The following is a 7588-nucleotide window of genomic DNA, read 5'->3' on the forward strand; positions in this document are numbered from 1 at the left end:
CAAGGTTGGCCCGCATACCGCCTCAGGAGGGTTCGACAGACATTCACCTAGCAGCGGAAGTCTGTACTAGTAACAACCCGACCACCAGAAGAAGATTCCTGGTTCTTTTGGGTACCCCCTTGTATATCAGGTGTAGCAGAAGACAACCCTATTTGGTGCTGACTCTGGAGCCAATAATGGGGGGACTACATCCTATCAATTCATTCACAAGCGACCTATTAGACCTTATTGATATGTTGTGCGAGGGCACTGAAATAATTGTGTCCCCGTCATTAAGCCAGTAAAAATGGTCGGTTCCCAAATTAAAAAATAAACCACAAAATCAATTCTCCACACTTTGCAATCTAGGCACATATTTATTGTGCATCCTCTAGAACAGTGTTCCCCAACTCCAGTCCTCAGGGACCGCCAACAGGTCATGTTTTCTGGATTTCCTCAGTGTTGCACAGGTGATGTAATTATTGTCGGTGCCTCAGACATTGCCACAGGTGTTCTTACTATAGGAGATCCTGAAGTGGTCCCTGAGGACTGGAGTTGGGGACCTCTACTCTAGAAGGTGGATGATGCCCTCCATATTTGCACTCACTGCCCTGTTTTTATCCATTTTTACACTTAGCCACAAACATGCCAAGTGAAGCGGGCAAACAGATCCTTAAAGAGCTTAGTCATTTTCTAGTAAATTTCTGCTATAATAAACAATTATGTTTTATTCCGTGCTTACCACATTCCTACTTCAAGGCTCCTTACTGACTGTGTAAGCATTGGACGCATTGCTCTCCACATCCATAGGAATGAAGATGGCAGTGGTGATGTTTTCCCACGAGTGCTTCCCCTGCTGCTCCCTAGGTTCCATCCATTTCTGCGCTGTTCATTCCTCTTTGTCTACTCACAGTCTTGGCATCTTCGTTCTGGGAAGGTAAAGGAAGCTTAAAACGGCTGTCCCACTTCTAACTGTTTTGGTGCAGGAAGCAGACAGCTCCATACTTTGCATAGTAGCTTGAGGTGGTACTGAAGGCTGAGTCCTATTGAAATGAATGGGACTCAGCCTGCAGTACCAACCTGGGCCACTGAACAATGTATGGAGCTGTCTGCTTCCTGCAGCAAAACAGCTAGAAGTTGGACAACCTGTGTTCAGCTTCCTGTCACGGATGATGCTGGCTGCTTGTAGAGGTGACTAACCAACTGGACAACAGGTGTATAACAGTCTATTCTCAGCTTTAGACCACCAGGGATTCTGAAATTAACCAGCATCCTAGAGCCCTAGGTTATTGGCATTGACCCCTTCTGTACCCTAGAATTTTGGACATTAATCACTTCAGTATCCTAGACCATCCTGAATGTTTTAACTTAAGGGATATTCCCTGTATTGATAGCTATGTGTGTAGCTGGGTTACTGGGAGTGCACATTAGTTGCACATGCACAGTAGCTGCCTCCTGTGCAGTAGCCTGAGAGTCGTCCTATTCATCACCTCACTGCCTACACTAGTACAGGAGATGTTTGAGTTACTAGTAATGTAATTCTGATGGTGCTAATACAGGTCTATACAGCAGCATCATAAGTGCAGAAATGTACCTAAGCCTGAAGCTTCACAGGTTGTGCGGCGAGTAACGGAAAAATCAATCGGAGGGGTTTAGGAGGTTTATTTTTGAATACATTAGTACCGGCCTAGAACCGTATCAGCACAGTATTAGACTCTGTTCACACGCGGAGATGAGGAGCTAATCAGCTAATACTGAACGATCATGCTACGATCGTGTGGACAGGCAAAGCACGGGACCCACACGATCGTGACCAAGGGGGGACACACACAGGTTTCATGAAAATGGCCCTGGCTATAAAGAGGTAGACCTGGCCCTACCTAAGCAGGGACATTGCCCCAATAAGGGCAGCCCAGCGGTCTTCGGATCTGGGCCCTAGCTGCTCCTAGGAGCCACGCACCAGAACAGGATGCATTCACATGCCACATGACAGACCCAGAATACACCACATACAACATGCAACCACTAGTAAGAGATAGGAAGCTGAATATAAATACCAGGTATTGGTTGACATTTTGTACAAGATGTTGAAAGCTAGCAGGCCACTTCACGGCTCTTGGTTATACTGCTAGTCCCTACACTAACCAGGAGTCCAGCAGAACCGGACACAGTTCACCACACGCTGCAACAGGACAGGACACAGATTGCAGGACATACAGCACGCTAACACAAAACTGACAGAATTAAAACGTACAAACGGACATAAACCAGGTCACACTGCAAACCTCACCAGACAAGCATTCATGACTGCTCACCTGAGGGCCATACAGAGACTAACCAGGAGCTGGGTTTATATGTGAGCACAAATCCAGGGGATTGGCTAGCAGGAGGTACCACACCCAGCCAGCTCAATCATTAACCCTGAAAGTGCTGTGCTGCTGGAATCACAATAGTACCAACATGTCTCAGCAGCACACGTAACAGATCAACTGTTGAATGAGTATTTGTTTATTCGTCAGCTGATCGTTGGTCCTTTTACTCGGCCAAGTTCTCAGGCGAATGAATGTTCTGAGGAAGGTTCAAGCCGATAATCAGAACCTTAAAGGGGTAATTCGGCTTTTAAAAATTGAAAGCCTATTCTCAGGATAGGTCATCAATATCTGATCAGTAGGGGCCACGCCACCCAGGAGCCCCACTTATCAGATGAGTGTAGAGTCTGTGGAACTCATGTGAGTTCTGCAGCCTCGTCAAAGTTTATATGTGAGTCCAGTCCTGTATGTACTCAGAGCGCCATACTATTTTGTAGAGGCTGTTCCGAGTTCTGCAGTGTTGAAGTGAATATCATTGAACGTGTTTCAAATATGAACTAAGAGGATTTGGCATTTTACTTTTATATACTGCAACAATATTAAATTAAATTTAACCCTTTCCAATCCAATTTCCCTGCCACCCGCACACTCCCCAGCTCTTATTTATTTTGGCTGGGAAAGCGCGTTGTGGATTTCTTGGAATTACTCAACAGAAACACCTAAAAATGACCCATCATGATGATTTTAATAGCAATTTTTTGAAAATAACAATTTCCAATCCAGTGTCAGCCCTAGTCTAATATTAAGATTTTTCTGCATAGCTCCGATGTCCGCCCCAAAATCAATACCATTTTTGGTGTATTTTGGTGTGATCCACAGCTTATTTCATCCCTTCAATTCAAGGGGTGCAGATCCACACCAAAATTTGTATCATTTAGTGTGGATTTTGACACGGGTCCGCAGCAGATTTCATCCTTTCAACTGAAGGAGTAGAGTCTACTGCAGATCCATGTCAAGATCCGCAGCAATGGTGCCAACTCTACCGCAAAATTTAACAAGGGTTTTGGTATTGATTTTCTACTGTGGAAAATCCACAATCAATTCACTAAGCGGAAGGGCATGCTTAGGATGGAAGCATAGTGCGGCTAGCTGCACCCGAGAAATGTTACCAATTTTCATTAAAAGTTATATTTTAGGGCACCCAATATAGGGTTGTTATTGCCTTTGGCGTAGGTTTTTGGCCTTTGATTACAATCTAACCCTTTAGTTTTTGTTTAGAAAGTAATAGAAACTCAACAGTGACTATCTGTATTCTTCCCTCCATGATGCAGGTGGGGATAACTAAAGGAGCTCTGAGAGGGCAGCGCTAAACAACTCACTGCATCTCAGCTTCCCAGACTATGATAAGTTTGACACCTGAAGAAGAGGGTTTTAGGGTTAACTTGCATTTCCATAATTTTTTTGTTTTAACCATTGAGGAGAGCTATGGGGAGGTGAGTGAATCATATTTTCGAAACTAACTAGCGGTTGAAGAAATTCTACATTAAATCAGGATTTACATAAATCAGTATTTATTGACATGCTTCTCCGTTGAGATGTAGAGCCTCGGTGCAGAAAAAAAGGAAGGTCACTCCATAGAGCGTACCTGTAGTATGCAAACAGCTCCAAGCTCCAAATACGCAAACCTGTTGTATACTTCAGTGGGAGGAGATTGCTACAAACTGCATATATTGTTCATTGCAGTTGGACTAATCAATAGCACATAGGCAGTTGTTCTCTTTCATGTTTCCAGATTCATAGCTTATTGATCCTATCAGATGTGTTCATGCAGAACTTCAAATACTTAGCTCAGCAATCACGTCTTCATTTACACTATTGCTGGTGCTTGATCTACACAGGTTTCTAGTTGTTTCTTTACTGGAGAACAATGGCTCTATCCCTGGTGATAGGCAATTTGGCACAAGATGCTATAGCTTGGCACTGCCCATACAAATAGCCTGGGTACAGCCGCTGACCTCTGCACTTCTGTCTGCTGTAGATAAACAGTAGCAGCATGGAGGTATACTTATCTCCAGGAAAAAGCTGCTGAAGGTCCAAACTACAAGACTGCTCCAAGTTTGCAGGTTTTTGTAGCTTGGTTCCTGTTTAGATAATCACATCAAGATGTTTGCAGTTTGCATACAAATCTTGCCATAATTTACGAATGTGTGGCCTTAAAGCATTTTTTATATGTTCTGTTTTGTCCAATTAGATCAAATACTCAGAACCGCCATTTCATGTGATTTACTGTATGTACTTAGATAATAATGTTGTAACATAGGAAGCCAAATAAAAACTCTACATTGCCCATGTAGCTTTCTTCTCTCCTTCTTCTACCATCATCTCAGTAAAGTATGTAGTATAATAACCATTGTTTGAATGCCTCTTGAAGAAGAACCACACTTTTCATATACAGTCTTGACCAGTGGAGTAACTAAAGGTTCAGGGGCCGAGTGCAAACGCTCAGCTCACCCCCCCCCCCCCCCCCGCCCCTCTGTACCGGTAGCCATACCTGAACCGTGCTGCCTACAGCTGCAAAACGAATTTACATACATGATCTAGCCCCTTGGCATAAGCGTTCCAAACATGAATCATTTCCTGGGCTACATAAAAATTTGTTTGTAGCCCCTTAGGCTAATTTCACATAGATGAGTTGGATATGGGGCAGTGAATCACACCCCGATATTGCGCTCGCCAGCCTGAGATCAAAAAACGTCTCACATCACTCCAGGGAAGTAGCAATCCTCCGCCGTGGCTGACAATGGGAAAACCTTGCATCATGTACTGCTGGCCCCATTGAAAGCAATGGGAGATGTAATGCAAGAGCTCGCTCCAAGACTGCAGAAATTTCATATCTCCTGTATATAATTATATATGTACAGCTGGTATAAGTTATACATCTCCCTGTATATTGTCCAGCAGGATAATGCTCGGCTACACACACAAGGGTGTCACAGGAATGTCTCCACAACATTGTCACACTTCCGTGGCTGCCTGGTCGCCAGATTTATCACCAATAGAACATGTATGAGACCATCTGGGACACCAACTTCCATAGTCTACGAGTTTGCATGATCTAGAGGCTCAGTTACAGCAAATGTGGAGCAATGTGTGAAGGATACCATACCGAACCTGTGTGCATCCATGTCTGCTTGTATCACATCTTGCATCCAAGCTAGAGGAGGCCCAACAGGGTAGTAGAGCCTCCATGTCCATCTGTATCACATCTTGTATCCAAGCTAGAGGCACTACAACAGGGTACTAGAGCCTCCATGCCTGCCTGTATCACATCTTGTGTCCAAGATAGAGGCGGCCCAACAGGGTACTAGAGCCTCTATGCCCAGCAATATCACATCTTGGATCCAATCTAGAGGCAGTAAAACAGGGTACTACAGCCTCCATGCCCACCTGTATCACATCTTGTATCCAAGCTAGAGGTGGTACAACAGAGTACTAGAGCCTCAATGCCCAGCAGTAGAAATAGGAACTCCTATATTGTACCCAGTAGTAATAGTGACCCCCTATTGTGGCGCCAGTAGTAATAGTGGCCCCTATATTGTCGCCAGTAGTAATAGTGAGCCCCATAATGTCCCCTGTAGCAATAGTGACCCGTATTGTGTCCCCAGTAGTAATAGTGAACCCCCCAGTAGTAATAGTGAACCCCCAACTATAGCTCTGGCTCAGTGTTTAACTGGCAGAAATCTGGGAATGCCCCCTACTTCTGGAATCCAGGGTGGTTCCAGAAGTAGTGGACACCCTAGAAATCAACGTAACAGGCGACAGAAATGCACATTTTTTTCTTCTAATGGCTCTCTTCCACAGACGACTCCTCTAAAGGACAATCGGCCAGTGGCTCTTCTTCTTTTTTAGGCCAGAACATAATAATGAAACCTCCTATCAGAGATGGCAGTGGTTCAAGAGGAGGAGAAGAGGGGTCAAACATGACCGAAAACGGAAAAAGAGGAGGAATATCAATGAAGACCAGATCCACGAGCAAACAACTACCACTGATGTTCATGAGGAAATAGAAGTAGAGCATAATTTAGTGGTTAACATCTCGTCTAGACCTCTTTCTGCAAGTGAGACATTGCTATTATCCAAGCGATTATCCTTTTGGCCCTTCAGTGACATGTATTGGTTTCAACTAGACTTGGATCTGAAGAGGTTCTTTAGAAACCTCCGTCTGAGGGCAATGTTTTCTGACAAATTGGAGGTGGGTGCTCCTGGTGCGCAGTCCGCCCCCGTGAGGGTTTCTCCTTGGTGGGGGTCGGACTGTGTAACAGGAGTTCTTTCCAACCACCCCTTATGAATCATACTGTAGAAACCTACATTGATTTTGCTAAGAAAGATATTTAAAAATTCAGAATGTCACATCAGTCTAAAAGAACCCTAAGACATGAGAATCTAAGTAGAAATGAAAAGATGGCCCTGAAATATCTATCTGAGGATAAAAATATTGTTATTAAACCTGCTGATAAAGGGGGAGAAGTGGTGATTTTTGATAAAGAGTGTCTACTATACGGAAGTAATGAGACAGTTGAATAATGAAGATGTTTATGAGAAGCTTACCTCTGATCCGACGACCAGATTCCAGACTGGTCTATGGATCATGCTTCATGAGGCTCTCATGGATGGAGTCATTGATGTAGATTTACGTAGATATCTTGATATTGAATTTCCCAGAATACCAACAATGTATATTTTTCCAAAAACTCACAAAAGTCTATCAAATCCACCCGGCAGACCAATTGTCTCCAGGTGTGATTCATTGTTCAGTCACATCTCAATTTTTTGGGACAAAATCTTATGCACACATGCCACTAATGCAACATCTTATGTCCGAGACATAAGCCATTTTTTGAATATAATATCTACTTTGGAGGTTGATGAATCCATGCTATTGGTCACATTTGACGTGGTAACATTATACACATTCATTAAACACAGTTTGGGTTTGGAAGCTGTTTACCATTATCTATCGCATTCTGACATGCCCTCTGGGTGCATCGTCTTTGCCCTGTTGCTGCTGAAGTACATCCTCACCAGTAACTACTTTGTTTTTTGGGGGGTGTACTACCGGCAGTGGCAGGGCACTGCGATGGGATCCAACGTGGCGCCGACATACGCCAACACATTTATGAGACGGTTTGAGGAAAGTCAGATTTACCCCTCGGAATATCATGGCAAGATTGAAACATGGCTCAGATACATAGATGACGTTTTTATGCTGTGGGATGGTACTGAGAATGAACTTTTGGAGT

This window comes from Eleutherodactylus coqui, chromosome 4 (assembly GCF_035609145.1).
Source record: "Eleutherodactylus coqui strain aEleCoq1 chromosome 4, aEleCoq1.hap1, whole genome shotgun sequence".
Classification (NCBI taxonomy): domain Eukaryota; kingdom Metazoa; phylum Chordata; class Amphibia; order Anura; family Eleutherodactylidae; genus Eleutherodactylus; species Eleutherodactylus coqui.